This window comes from Saccostrea cucullata, unplaced genomic scaffold (genome assembly GCF_032062105.1).
Source record: "Saccostrea cucullata isolate Sc308-1 unplaced genomic scaffold, CSIRO_AGI_Scuc_v1 ctg3479, whole genome shotgun sequence".
Classification (NCBI taxonomy): domain Eukaryota; kingdom Metazoa; phylum Mollusca; class Bivalvia; order Ostreida; family Ostreidae; genus Saccostrea; species Saccostrea cuccullata.
The window spans coordinates 1-20,572 of record NW_026932401.1 but is presented as its reverse complement, the minus strand read 5'-3'; the positions used below and the strand labels follow the sequence as shown (position 1 = coordinate 20,572).

At 32.4% G+C, this 20,572-nt stretch overlaps 1 long non-coding RNA gene across 1 annotated transcript; it reads left to right on the top strand.

The window, feature by feature from the left end:
- The first annotated feature begins 939 nt into the window (after nucleotides 1-939).
- Nucleotides 940-2,927, top strand: LOC134235031 (uncharacterized). The gene is made up of 2 exons (XR_009985314.1): nucleotides 940-1,208; nucleotides 2,001-2,927. It is a non-coding gene; the product is annotated as an uncharacterized LOC134235031 (long non-coding RNA).
- Nucleotides 2,928-20,572: the final 17,645 nt, after the last annotated feature.

Here is a 20,572-nt window from a genome sequence, read left to right as displayed (position 1 = left end):
TGTTACTCCATTGTTCATTTTTTTTGTTGAAATTCTTTTCTAAGTGTTAATAAAATTTTTGAAGAAGATATATTGTTGATTTGTTTCTTCTTATTCTTATAACAGAGACTGTTATGAATCAAATTAAACTCTGAATTGAATCCCGGAAAAGGTACGGTGAAACAAAGTACCTTTTTATTTTGCTGTCCCTTTTAAGCAGTAAATGAACTTGCATCAATTGACTTCATTGTTGAAACTATTATACGACCTGACATATATTGTGTTATTCGAAAAATGCACTGTGATATAATAAAGACTCGCTTCTAACCTTTAGCAATTTTGACATATGATTTCCTGTTTATTCTAAAAGAGTGTTATGAAAATGTCTTACAGCTGCTATGTTGCTTGTTTTGTCATGTTTATTTACTGTAACAGTTGACCAGAGTGATTGATGATTTTTTTTCTCCCACAGTTATCTTTAACATATTAATAGTGATTTTTTTAAATAAATAAAAATCATTCACAACATTTAGTATTTGTACACATGTTAACGTAATATAAAAAGTTTGTTTGTTTGTTTTTTTTTTGTTGTTGTTGTTTTGCTTTTACTTTAATTTTGATTTTTTGAGAGAGTATTACGTTATTTACATATAAATACTGCAATAGATTAATTTTTGAAGACAGCTCACAAAAATTACACAGCGCAATGATTTTAAAATGAAATAAAAAAGCTTTAGCACGGGAGACAGGGGAAAATAATACCAATAACTTAAACAAGAATTTAAATCACTGTTGACCATCAGAGTCCGCGATAGACTGACCTTGACTGTCTGATATGCGCGATACACCACGCAGGATAGAGACATGCATTACCAATCTAAGCCCGCGCGTGTTACAACATTATAATTTGAAACGAATGAGAGTTGGAACACTCGGAGTTCCTCGGATGGCTTGTACCTTGCACATGACTGAATGGAGCGTAGCGGAGTCAGCCGAGGATTGCCGAATGGTGTTGGAATTATGCATGTAGCAGGAAGTATCTGTGCATGACATTGTTTATATTAAGCATGGAAGATAAAGTGTATGCAACTATAAACTTTTTAATAATGGAATATGTTGCAATAGACATCTACCTGAACATGTGCTGAATGATGATAGATCTAAGGATTTTATTTGACCATAAGGCTTGCAGAAGACGAATATATATTGGCTTTACAACAGTTACAATGGTAAGTCGCATTTATTTTGAAAGTGAGATAGGTAATATGAAGAATAATTATGTCTCTGTCTTGATGGATAGTTTGTTGATGCAGTGAAGATCATGTTTTAAAGTATCAAGATAAATAAAAGGTACAAGTACAAAATGGGTTTATAATTTTATGAAGATCAGCATGTGGTTTCCTGTTTTATTTGTGTCCTTTCTCTGTCAAGTTAATTTTGTAGCCCCCCCCCCTCCCGAAGCAAAAACTTTGCAAGTACAAATTGAATGCGTTAATATTTGTACACGTACATTATATGGTTACATAATCTTCCGTCATCTTCACTTAAAAGCTTTTGTACATTACTTTTAATATTAGGTTTACGAAAATATAATGTAAGGTTATCTCAAGTTTTTCCAAATCATACCCCTGTCGGTAGTGTGCGGTTATAACAGTATATCAAAGTTATGCAAGGAAGAAATATCAGGATATTTTATTTAAAATCTTAGACTAGAAAAGCCGAAATTAGAAAAAAAAATATTGAAAAGTATCCTCAGGAGATGTAGATACAAACATGTTCAAAGCATCTGCCTAGGGTCTGGGCAATGCAATTGAAAAAAAAAATGCCAGGAAAGCTTTCTTATTTAATTCTTTAATCTGATATTAGCAATGTGGCCTTTGGGCCTCTTTCTCAAATTCTGTTTACTTAAATTGAATTCACTTGATTGTCTAAAATATGAAATTCTATAAAATGTATAAAAAAATAAAACATTAAAATTTTGTGCACCATACACGGAATTTGTACATTTACTTTTATCATAGGGCATAAGATGATGGTGATAAGTCCAGCATTACTGCAACTACGTACCAAGATGTCTCAGGATTAGAAACAGAAAAACGGAGATGTCTAAAAATACTATTGTAAAGAGACCAGAAAAAAGTGTTAAACAAGATATCACCGATGTTATATTGTGATGATAGTTTTAACATTTATAAGCAAAATTTGTACTTTTACTCAAGAAAAATCAAGGTGAATTACATATTCAACAGTTTAATTATGAAAGGATGGCTAAAACGTGTTAAAGAAAATTCATATCAGAAGACAAACCAACTGGAAAAGGAATACCACCTTCCAAACATAATTTGCAAAAAGTCAGTACATGTAATTCGGGCCTTAGCTCTTGCAAACCATACCATAGATGTGAAAAGGGACATCAATGTTAGGGATAAAAATGTATTATATCAACTCTTGCGATTGTGATTGTGTTGGACTTGGATGTATAATTTTAAACTCTATTTGGAATGACTACATAGTCTATTGATGATGAATTCATTATCTATTTTTAAAGGTTTTGCTTTTTTAAAAATTATTTTTAATGGTGTTAATTCTCATGGTTGACACTTTTACTTGTGCAGCATTCATTCCTAATGCTTACTATGTGTGTATTTTAGAGAACTAGAGTTAGTGTATTTTGATTGCTTCAGTAAAAAAATTCATGAAGGGATAAATTAAATTGAAATAGTTAGTCCAATAATATATTTTGGACTCCGATGGTAGTAGTTTGCTTAAGTGTCATGCTCGGATACGCATCCCATTGCAGAACGTGTAATACAGTAGGTGCAGACACGGAAAATCGCCAAAATCGTAGGGCAGTTAAAGAAACAAACTAAGTATTTTTTTGTTTAAAAAATCAAGGAAAGATTTGTTTTTTCTTCTCTTTATTAGCAGGCAAATAAAACGGTAAATACCGGGTAATTTTTATAATGTTTATATAACATTTTGCCTTTACTGGAGGATTCACATTTGTTTTGAAAATGTATACACATGTATACAAATCTTTGAAATTGTATTTCATAAGTAATTTAATCACATGTTCATAGTTCCACTTATTATTGAATTGCGAATGTGTCAACAAAAAGTAAAGAGAGTGTAAGATGTATATTTTCGACGTTTTCTGGTGAATCCACCAACTTTTTGTTCATGTAATATAGAAAGGAACTTAGTCATTGTAATTGAAATCTACAAATGTTTCTTTGATTAATGTTTTGGTGGACCCACCAAACTCCCCACTTTAAAAAATTAGGCAATGCTGATAATATAATGTAAATCATTCAAGTATTCGGTTTGTTTTTGGTGGGTCCACCAAGTATTTGTGAGTGAAATTAAGGAAACCTAGGAATTTGTTTTTCTACAGGTTGGTGAGTCCACCAAACGACTTTCTATATTTAGAGACAAATTAGTTGATCTTTGAGTTACATGAAGATTTTCGAATTTTCTGGTGGACCAACCAGGTTTTTGCTCTTGTGTACATAAATGTATTAGGTGTCTCTACGTTATTTTACAAGAGAATTATGATTGCCTTTTGATTTTAATGTCTTTGGTGGATCCACCAAACTGCCTAATATTTGTGAAAACTAGATAATCTTGACAGTGAATCATTTAAGAATTCTTGTGAATTTCTATTCGTATTTTTGGTGGATCCACCAAGTATTTGTGAGAGAAAAAATGAATGTCTTGTTAGTTGAATTTTTGCATTTTGGTGAGTGCACCGACTCTGTATAAAGGACGTTTTTTATACGGTTCTACAAGTCAGTTTCTCTCAAAGGTTTGTTTCAGTATTTTAAAACTGGTGGATTCACCAACGGCATTTTTAAAATGTTATCGAGAATTTCACCACATTTAATGTTTTTGGCGGAACCACCAAAATCCCCACTACTGATAAATACACTTGCTATATCTATTTCATGTAATTCATGTATTCTTAGGTATTCATCTTCGTATTTTTGGCGGACCCACCAAGTTTTTGAATGGTTAACTAGAGAATTATGAATTGTAAAAGTCACTCTTGTTTTCTTGGTGGTACCACCAAGATCAATATTTTTTTGGATATATTCTTAATTCAAATTGGTGCACTCACCAGTTTTTGACTGTTAATATAGAAAACCGATAAATAATTTGTCTGTTTTAACATAAAAATTGGTGTTCTCACCAATTCTCAATGTATTCAATCATGGCAATGAATTATAAAAAATTTTGATTGCTGAAATTGCATTGTCGTCATTTTTCATTTTGAATTCAAAAAAGAGGACACTAATAGAAAATCCTCTTTCTTAATGGAAACAGTTAAACATATTTTCACACGGATTCATCGAAGGAAGTTAAGTTTGATACATGTATATGATACAATGACTTTAAATAATAGGCCTGGAAAAATAATTTTAAACTTTAACGTACATGTTGAGAATGCATGAAAATTCTTCGTTTCAATCTTTTCTGATCGTTTAATGTCATCAGTATATCTACAGATGGTAATTTTGCTATATTAAAATGACGTAAATATAGACATGAATCATACTTGCATTAACCCGCAACAGAATGGAAATTACTTTTCATCCTTTTGCACTGAACGATACAAAACTAAAACAATTTTACCTCACCTGAGCAGAAGGCTCAGGTGAGCTTATCTGCTCAAAATTTGTCCGTTGTCTGTCGTCGAAAACTTTTCCCATTTTCGACTTCTTCTTAAGAACCACTGGGCCAATTTCAACCAAACTTGGCAAAAAGTATCCTTACGTAAAGGGAATTGACGGTTGTTGAAATGAAGGGCCACGCCCTTATTCAAATGGAGATAATTCAGAAATAGTGAAAATATGAAGGTATGTTTTAAAAATCTTCTTCTGGGGGAATGATCCTCAGGTAGTGTAGATTTAGGTTTGTTCAAATGATGACCCCTTGCGGTAGGGCGGGGCTTCAATGGCCGATCAAAGTTTTACATAGAAATAAGTAAGAAAATTCTTTCAAAATCTTCTTCTCAAGAATAGGAAAGGCATGAAGGATCATATTCATTTGAAGCGTAATGTACATTCAATTTTGATCAAATCATGTCCCCTTGGGGTAGGGTGGGGCTACAACATGGAGTACAAGTATTACATAGAAACACGTTGAAAACTCTTTAAAAATCTCTTTTTCAAGAACAGCAAAGCCATGATCACATGGAAGCATTCTCAGGTAGTGAAGATTCAATTTTGTTCATGACCCCTGGGGGTAGGGCAGGACCACAATGTAAGTTCAAATGTAAAGGGCAATAAAGCCACAGGTAGTCAAAGAAATATGTAAGCATCCTTTGTTAGTGTAGATTCAAGTTTGTTCAAATCATACCCTCTCCTTTTAAAAAATTGGGACCACTATTGGTTTTAAACTTCTCAATAATAAACTGATTTCTGCTTCTTTTCTAGCCACATTGCTCAGGTGAGCGATGTGGCCCATGGGCCTCTAGTTTCTTTCTTCTTTTTATTTAACCTATGCAGAATTGGAGATAATATAGCATTGAAATAAAAACATTTATACTTAAAATATTTTTATTTAAACCTTTCCAATTTTCTAGATACAGTTTAAAACACTTATAAAGTGTGTAACCTTAACAAAACAAGCGTAAAATTTACCTATATTCCAAAATCTTCAGTATTATGAATGAACCAGGCAATTTACCTTTGTTAAAAAAAATTATAAGCATAAAAAACCTAGAATGAATCCCAAGACTTTTGTATGTGATTTTTCTTTAGAACTTACATAGGTGTATGAATATATAAGATAGTAGCAAAAAACTGTTTATATGCTTTCCCTCATTCCTTCATGTTGAGAAAATCAATTTACACAAGAAGGTTATCAAAGTGTAGCCCTTTCAACTAATTTTTCAAGTTGAACGTATAGTAAAATCATTTCATTGATAGATTTATACGTACATGAAAATATCAAAAAAGATACGAACGTATGCAAACATTCAATTAAATAAGTAAAAAGTTTAATTATTTGTAATTGAATTGCACGATGGCATGTTTTAAGGACAGGTAACTCAGGTGTAAAAAATAACCAACTAAGTGCCGATTAATGAGTAATCGTTTATAGGAATGACATATAGGCTACTAAAGCGTTGACCTTAAAGTAGCAGAATGTCTTTACTCTAACTAATGCCTAGGTCACGTTTCCCGGCCGGTAGCTGTAGACTGGTGGTAATCGGTAGTAATCCGTGGTGTTAACGATGCCTTAACATCGGTCCACATCGGCCTAGTAGTCCTAAAAGTATCAGTCACTTTATCCAGCGATGGGCATACGATGGGCAACCAATGCGTTTTATGATAAAAATGGCGTGGTTGCCGGTGTAACGTTGAATTTTGACCCGGGTTGAAAATTGACCAGGGGGTCATTTTTCAACGTTGAATACTGAGACCAAAGGTGTTGAATTTAGACACTAATCCGTTGAAAACTGATCCGGGTTGTGGAATTTTGATCATAAAACCGGTTCAAAATTCAACAGCATAAAAACACATATTTATGATTGGGTTTTCACTACTGTGACTTAATTCATATGTATGAGGCCCCATTTTGGTATTTACTGGAAAAAGTAATATCACCTATTTGAATAAGTGATATCACCTGTTCCAATCGTAGAAAACGCATGAAAACTGGGTAGTCCGAATTTTCTTGATTCCAGTGGTAATCTTTATATTATAGGGAACGTTCATTAATTACTGTTGTAAGAAACTCAAATTTGGTAATATCACCTTTTCGAATAGGTGATACAACTTATTCAGATAGGTGATAGAACCTATTGAGCACGAAAAGGTGATATCACCTTTTATTCTAAGCTCTCTGACTTGATCACATGATTAAGTATATAACAGCATAAAGACTTGAGTTACTATTTATAGAATCTGAAATGCATATTGACTGTTTTTTTTCTTGTGATCATATGCTATATTGCAGGAGTCCTTTTAGAAAATTTCATTAAAGTGAGTGACTTCGATCCCCCCCCCCCACCTGCCTGGTTTTCTCATAGAACAAGTGCAAAAATGGAGATAATTTTTTGTAGAAACAGAAATAGTATTGATTTCTCAATTAAAGATAATATAGAATATGAATTGATGTTTCTGTAAAAAAAATTACTACAACTTGTATTAATATTTTTCAATGTTCCGTAATTGATGAGACGTAACAATGCCTTGAAGTCTTTAATTAGGATCTACATGTACTTTATATTAAAACATATTGGAGTATTCTGAATAACTAAATCCTCTATAATTACTCCACCAATGTATAAAACGAAACACGTTTATTTAATTTTTAACAACAACAGCTTAATTTATGCTGATCCCTAGTCTCCAAGTCTTGAAGAGAGAAAACTTGTGCCTTATTCCCAAAATTTTGAAATTTTGTTTTGTCAGTCTATGTGATAAAATGATTTATATTCGATAATAATGTGAAACTTTACATTCCTATTTAATTGAGTTTACAACCAATTCTAGTTTAATTTGTCATATTTCTCAGAATGCAATCATGGCAATTATTGAAAAAGAAAGAAAACATCGCATAGGAGATCATAGAGATAAAATTATATAATAAGATGAGAAATTTATCGAATAGGAATCGTATTTTTTTTCGAATAGAAATGGATGCTAGTATGTTTTCGAACAACAACTTTATTGCATATAAACCAAATAATTATCGGATAAAAAAATTATCGAATAGGAATGACAAAATTAGCGACTAGCAACCGATTGTTTTAAATATTAATGACATCGAATAGTAAACGCGTGTTTTCGAGAAAAAAAAAATATGTAAATTTTATGATATTGGCACGCCAAATTCACAAAAAAGAGATAATCATAGTTTCACAATCGATAAACTAGGTTTATCGGTTGTAAACTATAGTTTACGAACTGTAAACTATAGTTAACAACGTTAATCTATATTTCACATCTGTAAACCATAATTAACGCGATAATCTATGTTTCACAACCTTAAACAATACTTAACACCGAAAACAATCATTTGCGATTGCAAAACATAGATTTTCTGTTAAATACAGTTTCACGATTTGTAAACTATAGTTTACAAACCGTTAACTATAGTTAAGGATCTGATAAATATAGTTCCACGATTTGTGAAACTATGATTAACAACTCTTAACTATAGTTAACGATCGTAAATTATAGTTTACGGACGTGAATATATGTTTATCAACAAAATCTATGGTTAACGTATCATTACAGACAGATAAACTTATATTATCATTCGTAAACTATAGTTAACAACCGTTTAATATAGTTTTATAGATGAAAACTATACTTAACGAATCGTTAACTATACTTAACGAATCGTTAACTATACTTAACAAATTGTAAACTATAGTTTAAAGTCGATAAACCTAGTTTATCAATTGTGAAAAAATGATTATCTCATTTTTGTGAATTTGGCGTGCCATTAAGATATATGAATCATATTGTCACATTTCCTGTAATTGGAATAGCAATTTATCGAAAACAAATTACAAATAATGGAATAGAAATAACACGTAATCAAATAGGAATCACATTCTATAGAATAAGAATGTTTTAGAATAAGAATAGCCTCATTCTCAAGGTTATGGTCCGAAAACGATCAAGCCGAGACAGTCTACCGACAAATAAGTGAATTGTTACAGGGATTTCAACAATTTATTTAAAGTCAGCATTACTTACATGCTATTGCTCTTTTCACAAATATAACCTATCATTGGAATCATTTTGGTCGATTTGTTTCATTCTAATTTTTAGGCTATAAATTTTGTTATTTTTATACTGAATTTGACTAGATGGGATGTCCCACCCACCTGATCAATATATAAAGGGCTACTTTCTAGATTGCAGATTTTTAAGATTTTTGTTTTATGCCCTATTCGTTGTTTTGTAGTTATTTATGGATGCCATGGATTTTGGAAAGTATTGTCAAAAATAAAGTTGTCATGCTTGAAGATAACTAAAACCGTGCACTGTTCAAAATGTACATGTATACACGGGGTGATACTGTATGTTTATTTCTATTATTCTTGAAAAGGAAAAAAAAATGAAACCGAAATATAAATAAAGTGATACTGATAAATCCCGTAAAACAACTTCCCAGCTAAAAAAAATTCAAACTTTGAGGTGGGGTCAATATTCAACAGGGTCAATTTTCAACTTGTTGACGTCATCAGGTGTAAGAAAAAAAAAAATATCAAGCTGTTGAAAAATGACCCCGGGAATAAATTCAACGACTTTTGGTCTCAATATTCAACGTTGAAAAATGACCCCGGTTCAATATCCAACGTTGAAAAATGACCCCCGGGTCAATTTTCAACTCGGGTCAATATTCAACCCTTCCATTGCATCTTATTTTGGATATCAATAATGAAACTAGGCGACAACTTCCCTTAATCATGACATGCAATAGCTTTGTACTTTTCTGAAATTATTACATAAATAATCCGCCTGATTTATTTACCAGAACTCAAATACACTCTATTATGTTATTTAAAAAAACTGCAATTAATTGTGTTCACACTTACAGGTACAGTGAATATCCAATTTATCACCTAGCAGAGAAACAAAATATGGCCTATAGGTCTTGAACTTAATACGGTTTTATTTGTACACTTAATTGGTAAAGCATAATTCTGTTTGCAATATTTTGCTGCTATTAATTTTCTCTGTTAGCATAAGTTTGGATTATAGTCTATAATTTAGTATTCAATTTTGAACCAGTAAAAGTGCTCAGAACTGAATATTAGATGTTTGTGAAATCTTTGCTTTGTTCTCGTCTTTGAATCATTTTGTAACTCTAATATCTTTAAAGATATATAAAATCAGAGTTAATATTCTTTAATAACCTCTGTTTTTACACAAACCATTTTATCAAACATCTAAATACATTAAAGAATCTCAGTGCATATCGCATTTTCGAAGGAAAAATCAGAACTGAATATTAGATGTTTGTGAAATCTTTGCTTTGTTCTCGTCTTTGAATCATTTTGTAACTCTAATATCTTTAAAGATATATAAAATCAGAGTTAATATTCTTTAATAACCTCTGTTTTTACACAAACCATTTTATCAAACATCTAAATACATTAAAAAATCTCAGTGCATATCGCATTTTCGAAGGAAAAATCAGGGAGCAGGTGGGGCATTTCCTTGCACATTTTGTCAATTATCTATCCCAAATATACAATGAAGTAAATTTTGTTCAGGCATCAAGAAGTAAACACCTCCCGTAAACAAATCAAATTCATCTCTTAACGCAGACATGAGGTTACATAAGCATTATTTATCTCTGTTGTCATAATGTTTATTTCATTTAATAGATCATTTTCATTTATTGATAAAAGGGTATGGATCTCAGTGACAGGAACTTAAGATGATATTGAAAATATTATATTTAAAATGTACCAATCATCGATGTTAAATAATAAGCTAAAAATGATTAGAAGAAGTATTTTTATTAAATAAAATATTTAGAGATAAAGATCAATATTCGAGCTCAAAAGTTTATTGAACATTGCAAAATAGCAGCGGAGCAAACACAGACTTCCTAAAAAGCAACAAAAAAAAAAAACAAAAAACAAAAAAAAAAAAAAAAACACAGGCGTCAGGGATGATAAAGGAACTCAAAATCATTTTCATATTATCTCTTAATATGTTCAGCCCTGCCTTTTAATATTGACCTGTTTGTTGATTAACATTCCTATATATAAGTAAAGTTGATGGTAGCTATGTTGATGCTAAACAAATTGCAATGCTATTTTTTAGCAGTAAACCGTGATACATGTAAGTAAATTAAAAGAAAATCTATATCGTACATGTGAGCTAAAAATAATAGCTATTGAACTTGTATATCTTAGCATGCACTTTACAGAAAACCATTTATGGAATAAAATGTATTTTTGTAATGTACAATATTGAGAAAGACTCGTTTAAGGATAAAACACCTCCCCCTCCAAAAAAATATAAATTGATTGATTGATTGTATACTATTTAACGTCCCTCTCCAGAATATTTCACTGATATGGAGACGTCAACATTGCCGGTGAAGGGCTGCAAATTCAAGCCTATGCTCGGCACTTACGGTCTTTGAGCAGGGAGGGATCTTTATCGTGCCACACAAGCTGTGACAAGGGGCCTTGGTTTATACGGTCTCATCCGAAGGACCGCCCCATTTAGTCGACTTTTACGACAAGCAAGGGGGTACTGAGGACATATTCTAACCCGGATCTCCACGGGGTCCAAGAAAATAAAGAAATGAAAACAAAATCACTAGTTCTATTACAATTAAGAATTGAATATAAAAATAAAAAAAAACAACACACAAAACACATTTTACTTTCCTTTAGTTAGAAACATTTGCAAATACTTTGTTAGATTACGGAATGTGTTTGTTGAAAGCCGAAATGCTTTTGAAAAGCAGGAAAGATGTGGGCAATGGCGTTTATTTCTAAGTTTAATTTTAGATTAACTTACATTTTTTTTTAAATTGCACATTTTCTTATCAGTTTTTCATTGATAATGGTTTGGTCATTTAGTTCTGATGGATTCATCTTCGTACGATTAATTTATTGCATGAGGTTTTACGTTCAGCTCTAGATTTCTTTCTCACCTATTTGACGACATCATTTAAGGATATCCGATCCTCAGACAGAAAAGAGAACTCCAAAAATAAATATTTAATTTGAAATGCATCAAAATGAAGCCTGCAAATGAAATTTTTTCATGCAACATTTTTTTTAAATTTTATTCATCTTTTTAAGATGCAGGGTTTTTTGAAGTCCTAGAAAGGGTCTTATAAAAGTCGACATTTGTACACTATAAAAGGGGGGGGGGGGTAATACAGTTTTTGAGAAATAAGATTTTCTTGAATCCAGCCTTAGATATCAATGCTTATTGGCATGATATGAAATAAGAAGTGATTTGTGGTGTCTTGCAATGATAGCAAAAGCCATTTACACTATGTATTTTAGAAAACATGACGAATGCATGATGGAAATAGAAGACAAAAAATACAAAATAAGTATAAAATTTAGGACAATTTCTCTGAATGCCTGGATACTTATCGTTTTTAAACTTAAAATATATTTGCTGATTATTTTGCAATTAAAAAAACACATTGCTGATATTCCAATTCGTTTTTTCTGCAAAAATATTAGAGATTTGACAATTTTCCCTATATAATATGATTAACATAAATCTTAACTTACAGCTTTAAAGAAATACTGTGGATAAATTCAAAAAACTTTGTGAATTCAGAGATACATTTTGAGTATTTTTGATTACTAAACTGCTAATTGTATAAATCTGAGGATCGGACTACTTTAACGATAAAGATACTTAGATTTATTATACTTCTGTTAAAATGTTTCCTATATAAAGTTCAGAAGGTAAAATAGCTATCTTTTATAGTCCACGCATGGCAAAGCTATACCCCGGGGTATAGTTTTTGCTACCCACCCTCGGAAAATTTTCATGCAATTTTTGCCTCCAATTTTGATTTCCAACGATAGATCTATCTACTGATGATGTCATAATGACTTCAGTAGCATTGTGACGTCATCAGGATTTCAGATTATTCTTGCAGTATTATCTTACTGCAAAAAAATTCAAACCTCAGAAATTATATTATACATCAGTATAATAAAACGCTTATCCACTGTTTGTGAGTGGGATAACTCTTTTATCAAACCCTTGACAGAAACTATTCCCCTCGGGCAAGCCCTCGGGGAATAGTTCTCTGTCGCGGGTTTGATAAAAGAGCTATCCCACTCACACCCAGTGGATAAGTGTATAATATACTTGGCAATCACGGCTATGAAGCAATGAGGGACTTTAACTAGTGCGTATTTAATGTCTTGTATGAAGGTCCCCAGGCCTATTCTTCAGAGTTCTGAACGCTTGACGAAGGTACAGCTGCTTCCTTATGTTATCGTCTACGGTAAATCGAGGCTGGGGGTCAACATCATATATATCTGAACATGTATAAGATGGAAAAAAAAAGCTGAACATGTAAAAGAAATACAATGAATATTAATACAAACATATGATTGCTTAGATAGCATGTAATGGCAGTTTGCACAGATTACATGCATATAAAATAAAAAAGAGATAATATATCAATATGATAAAACATCATAATGCAAAACTAAGCACGGAAGTTATGCTTGATTAATCAATATCTTTTTCGCAAATACATGTTTGTAAAAACATGTTTCTTGTCACAGTTTGCAACATCCCATCTTAGGGTTTTACAGAGAAGGACACAATCTTTGGAGAAAATATTTTCAGAGTAGAGCTCATTGAAATCATCAAACGTGACATTGGTATGAAAATTCCAAGTAAAAACGCCCTCAGTGTGACGATCTGTCGCCCCAATCCAACAATAACAGCAATCAATTTTTGATTCAGGACAACCGGCTGAAAAATTATAGAGATAATGAAATCAAAATAAATTGATTGTAAGCAAAAAAAATTACAAATTAAGTTTCTAAGTTACATTTTGCTTAGTGTTGACTATTCAAACTTTATTTTAAAATCCCAATTTCACCTATTCCACCTATTCCCACTTGCAAATAACAGTAGATGTTGAAAAAAAAATTCTTTTTACAGTAATTAAACTATTAACAAACCATCTTTAATTTTTCAGTCAATGTAATGCACACATAATAAATAATAACTAGATGCTGTCATGAGACAGTAATACCCGCACTAAGGTGTTTGCCTCTAAATACATGCTCCTACATATTGGGCGGCTTTCTAAGGAAAAGGCCAAAATAATTCTATAATTTACATGTATTAATCAAATTGAGTATGAAATTCTCAGACCCTGTGACCAATAACTCAGAACCTCTGATATTTATTTTACATGCTTAATTCATTATATACCAGTTTGAATTCTATTAATGATGTAAATTAGATTTTGATAAATGTTTTGCTCATAATAGGACCTTTTTAAATTTACTAATCCCCCCCCCCCACCTCGACACTACAATCACACAGCACATACTTTTTTGGAATAGGCTAGATGGAAAAGTTTTGTTAAAACATCGTTTGTTATGAATTAATTTAAAATTTGTTCTTGTACTATACATGTTAACATGTAAATTTCTACATCACATCACGTTGCGTCACCCATTATCATATTTTTAGATTAAACACCATTTGGCATACCTAGACCGACTCCACTTCATCTGATAAGGTGACGGAATCGACGAAGGTTTGCCGAATGGAATTAGCACATGGCTGCAGTCTGGTGTGCATTGGATTAATTAATTTTGTGTTATAATTGGATTTATATTTCATGAAGTTGACGAGACCTATGGCAGTCGGTAAGTACAGGTTTAAGTATAGTGGGGGGTAAAATAAACCCAAACGATTAGGTTAAAGTTCAAAAAGGGTCAAAGATCATCGCATGCCACACTAGACGAATTTCATATTGTGAAGTTATCTCCCGTTGTCGATGTTTCATTCAGTTACTGCCAATACTGGTGCGGATCCAGAATTTTTTTTCGGGAGTAGGGAGGGGGGTTCACATCTCAGTCAAAAAATTCCAGCCCAGAATTTCCTGACAAGCAGAAGAAAAAAACTGAAAACAAATAAACAAAATAAAAACAATGATAGTGTGGTCAATGTTTTCTAAGTTAGGGGGAGGATGCCCAATGTCATTTTTTATTTGCTTCAGTATATAGTCTTGTTTAAATAACAAAGCAAATTCCAGGGGTGGGATGGGGGGATTCCAATCTTCCTACCCACTCCCTGTCCCTGAAATAACAATCTATTTTGTGATTCCAATTAAATAGTATATTTTTTTCCATTTGACTAATTATACATATTTTGTTTCTTGTGTTTATATTATGTCTGTCTATTTGTCTGCAGAAATTATAACCTTGCCCATAAGTTTTAAGTGGGATGGGCTATACAAATGGCTTCCACATTTTATAGGTTTATTTCTTGTGACAATTAAGACGTTTTATTTGGGTACCATTAATTTTTTCCTCTGATCGCTTGACCTAGGATACACATTTTTACAAGAAAAATACCAAACTTTAAACTTGGCCTAAATTTTGATCAGTAGGTGCTAGGGCTTTCATGCTTAACATGTGTATTCATTGTGAACTGTCAACAGGTATAAATATGTTTGACCTTGACCCTAGAGTTTGAACCACATAAAAAAAATTAACCTTGGCAATTAACTTTTGAACAGGAATTACTAGGGATTTCTTTATTTCACATGTGCATTCCTTGTGATAAGACTTTCTTCTGATACTAACAATTTGAACCCATTGACCTTGACCTTTGAGTTTGACTTTTATTTGAGAAACTTCAACCTTTGCCATAGGCTTCCATTCAGGGACATCAGTGTTTCACAAACACCTCTTGTCTTCATTATTATTTGGTGGTGTCTCCTTATGAGGGAAAAATTCCCAAGAGAGATGTATTCACAACAAACAAACAAATCACTAAAGAAAACATAAAACATGATTATGTTGGTCATGCATATCTCTGCATGAAAAAAACAGCTTTTCAAATACTGCAACCATATTGTAACCCTTTCAAAACACTCATTTGAGCTTTTCTGGTTTCCTTAGCATATAACGTCTGTCGTGACGTGTCGTCCATCTGTTTGTCTGAAAACTTTTATATTTTTAACTTCTCTAGAACCACTGGGCCAATTTTACCCAATTCATATAGAAATATGTACATTTGTATGTCAGACTGTCCATCTGTCTCAATAAATTTAACCTTGGTCATCACGGTCATATCTACTGAATGAGAAGAGACATTCATATTAGGGATGTCAACGAATATTCGAATATTCGAATATTCATTCGATGAGTTGATATTCGAATATAAATTTATGATTCGAATATTCGTTTTAAAGTGTAAAAGCATTAAAAAGAGAGAAAAACCTGGCAAGTTCAATTAGAAATTAAAAGTTTGTACAAAATTAAAAGACACTGACCTCTTGGATTATCTTAAAGGTGTGAAGGGTGTATCTATTAGAGTAATTTATTCATTTTTTCACTTAATTAGTTTTATAAAGGTGTCCAGTACTTACAATCAGCTTGTATTATTGTAAGGACAAAGATTCAAAGTAATCACATGGATCCCTTGTTTATATAAATATCATTAAAAATTATTATCTTGAAATTAATTGGCCAAAATTAATTGTTTTTAATATTTCTCTGTTAGATAATTGTTCGACTTGATATAATTGTAGAAGTTATCAGTGAATACTTTAGTAAGACGATCAATTAATCTGAAACATACTAAAGAAACTTCTGAATTTTCAAAAAAAAAACCTTTCATTTTGGATTTATATTCTTTCTATATTTGATAATTAGAAAAATGATAATTGAGGTGCATTTATCAAGCTCTACATGAGTTCTTATTCTGAAAAAATGGCATAAAACCTATACTGCTTGACAGGAGAGTGAAGAAATATCTTTTATAATGCAAAATGTATTTATTGTATCGAATATTCGAATATATTCGAATACTTCTATCGAATATTCGAATATCAATTACTGACACTTTTGACATCCCTAATTCATATTAAACTTATGTATTAGTATTTACTTGTGAGAATGGCATAGCTTTTTTTTTTTTAAATGTGACCTAGAAGTTTGACCTACTTGCAAACAAATTAAATTGTTATAAATTCATCATTTTGAAAGAGAAAAGTTAGGGCATTCATATCATAATGCATGTATATTATTACCTGTGATAAGACCTTTTCAAATAAATCATGACTTTTACTCTGTGACCTTGACCTTGAAGCGGTCAAGCCTAACCTACTTTTCAAAAATGTTGCATTTGCTTATAACTTTTGATTGAGATGAGATATGAAATGAGACATTTGACATGTACATTAATTACTCATAAGAATTCAAGGTGTTTCCCAGCATGCGATGCTTTTTTACCCCTTGACGTTGATGTTTTACATAATTTTCAAAATATTTAGCTCTCCTAAAAGATGATTAGGCTTCTGAGGAACATTAAGGAAGACTTCAGGGAAGACAGGGCTTTTTGCACAAAAAACGTCATTTTTCGACCCACATTTGACCCCCCGGGGCAAAATCTAAACTCAGAAACCTTACTGCACATCTACATGACCCCACCAACCATCTCCCAAAAGATGATTAGGCTGCTGAGTAAAATGTAAGAGGAGTTCAGGGAAAACAGGGCTTTTTGCATAAAAAGCGTTATTTTTCGACCCCCATTTGCCCCCCCCCCCCGGGGCAAAATCTAAATTCAGAAACCTTACTGCACATCTACCTGACACCACCAACCATCTCCCAAAAGATGATTAGGCTACTGTGTAAAATGTAGGAGAAGTTCAGGGAAGACGGGGCTTTTTGCATAAAAAACGTCATTTTTTGACCCCCATTTGACCCCCTGGGGCAAAATCAAAATTCAGAAACCTTACTGCACATGCTACATGACACCACCAACCATCTCCCAAAAGGTGATTAGGCTGCTGAGTAAAATGTAAGAGGAGTTCAGAGAAGACGGGGCTTTTAGCATAAAAAACATCATTTTTCGACCCCCATTTGACCCCCAGGGCAAAATCAAAATTCCGAAACCTTACTGCACATCTACATGACCCCACCAACCATCTCCCAAAAGATGATTAGGCTGCTGAGTAAAATGTAAGAGGAGTTCAGGGAAAACAGGGCTTTTTGTATAAAAAACGTTATTTTTCGACCCCCATTTGACCCCCCGGGGCAAAATCTAAATTCCAAAAGCTTACTGCACATCTACATGACCCCACCAACCGTCTCCCAAAAGATGATTAGGCTGCTGTGTAAAATGTAGAAGGAGTTCAGGGAAGACGGGGTTTTTTGCATAAAAAACGTCATTTTTCGACCCCCATTTGACCCCCCGGGGCAAAATCAAAATTCCGAAACCTTACTGCACATCTACATGACACCACCAATCATCCCCCAAAAGGTGATTAGGCTGCTGAGTAAAATGTAGAAGGAGTTCAGGGAAGACGGGACTTTTTGCACAAAAAAACGTCATTTTTCGACCCCATTTAACCCCCCGGGGCAAAATCAAAATTCCGAAACCTTACTGCACATCTACATGACATGACCAACCATCTCCCAAAAGATGATTAAGCTACTGTGTAAAATGTAGGAGGAGTTCAGTGAAGAAAAGTGTGACAGACGGACGGACGGACGGACGGACATGAGTAACAATAATATACCCGAACTTTCTTTAGAAAGTGCGGGTATAATAATAAATAGATTTATAAAAATTATAATTTATTTTATAAGGTTTTTTTGACTTCCAAAAAAAAATGTCTAACAGGGTAAAGCACTTTTTTGAATAATATCTTCATTGAAAAAGGGAAGCATTTAAATAGGTAGTTTCTAGAATGAATAGATTAATGGGAAAAAAATGAAAATATGCAGGAGGAAGTTTAGCATTTGTGTACAAAAATATAGGCAGTATTTGAGTGACATAGACTCTGTATCGAATGAGGGAATTTTGTGAAGAATTTTTTTTTTACTTTGAAATAATGGAACGTCAAGGAAAGCCATAGGTGCTTCAGAATTCCTGATCCAATGTAAGCAGAGCTAAGAGATAAAAGGATTAAAGCATAAGCCAAATAAATTTAACAACGAGAAAAATTAAAACAATGATATTCAAGTGCTAGAAAAAGAATTCTAATGAGTGGGTATCCTATTATTATTTTTGAAAATGTAAAGGGATAGTCTTTTTTAAAATTCTTGACGCTATGTTTTGACGTTAAAATTCTAAGTGTGCTTTGCAGGTACAAAACTTGATGATATTATAATGAAGGAAATTTACTTCTGCTAAATCGAATAAAAAGAAACATCAAATATCAACAAACAAAACCAAAATTCTCACTCATTATATTGTGCTTAGTTTAAATTTCTTGAAAGTAGTATACATGTAACGAAGATGAACATAATGCACGAACGTTTTGAACAACCCTCGTATATCTAATCAAAGTCATCGCATTTTTTGCTCAGGCAGGGTTTAGCTTAAGGAGAAAATCTTCTTACACATTTCCCAAAAGCCTCATTAACCACCTGCGCTATTCAGACTTTTACCAGCTTACCTTCGTTCACCGGTATAATAAGTAATTTGTTAACGAATATTTTTCGTATATTTTTTGGAACAAACTGACATGTAAACACATGGAGTTATAATACTAAAAAGGCAAATTAAAACACTATTTTTAACTAGCTTGTTGACACCAATAACGGTTATGATTATATCAAATGAAAACAAAAATGTTCCCACAAATAACATGAATAAAAAAGTATATATTAATAGGATTTCAACATAAAGAAGTATCTTACCATAATTCCAAACATCTAGAAAGTTATACTGGATCCAAAAATTTTCCTCATCTGTTTCAATTTCAACAAGATGAGCCCCATATGTTTCACACAAATTCTAAAATATTTTAATTATGCATATAAAAGTAATAAAACTTCAGATCAAGTTAATAAACACATATTAAATGTAATTATTTTTTCTCTGTTCAAATGTGGTGTGAAAATGTCAGTGGCTACAACGTTTCTGTTGAAAAGTTACAAGAGCAATCATGTAACACGAACAATCAACCCATGAAAAAAATCTTTTACATGAACATTCACGTACACTATCCTATACGTTACATTCTCGCATAATCGCCAGTGTAAGATTGACTTGTCCGGTGTGAGACAACCGTGTGAGATTTTTTTGTCTTACACTGTGTATATCTACGCCGCGAACAATAACGTAAACATTTCGTCTTTATATAAATAAATTGTAACAATGTTAAAAATATTACATGGACATATACTAAAAATGTTGTCATTTAACTTATCAAACTAAACTTATTTTCATTCAAAATATTGTCGTATTTTCACTTTTTTAATGGCACTATTTATAGATCGCGGAAGGATTCTTCGAGAATGAATGTGTACGCTATCGGATAGATAAGTTTTTTATTCCCAGTTTTTATCTATCCAATTAATTTACATGGACTTAAATTCATTTTATCAGTTTACACAACTGTGTATACCATTTTCAGGTACGCTCTCTCTGATGGTGTTCATTGTATTTTGATTTTTAATTAGATGGAAAATTGAAAAAAAAAAATATTTTTAGCCCTATCATGGCGACGTCATTGACAAGGCGTTATTTTGGATAAAACAATGCGAGAAAAATAATCATATATTACATACTCGTGTGGGAATAGTGAAATTTCACCTCGTGGCCAAGATTCACGGTCTAGGACTCGGCAAAGCCTCGTCTTAGACTGTAGAGTCTTGTCCACTCGGTGGAATCTCACTATCCCACACTCGTAGTAATGCATAATTCTATTACGATCTTACACGATTGCTAACTCAAACGCACGATTCTTCACGCAAAATAGCCTATTCTTAAAGGAAAAAAAATATTCTCAAAACGAAATACTGCTCAATTCAAAATAAGAGTTAAAAGAATTAAAGATATTATTTCATTGACTTTGAAAAAATGAAAATAGGGATCAATGTTTCGGGAACTGAATACACCTACAGTACCGACCG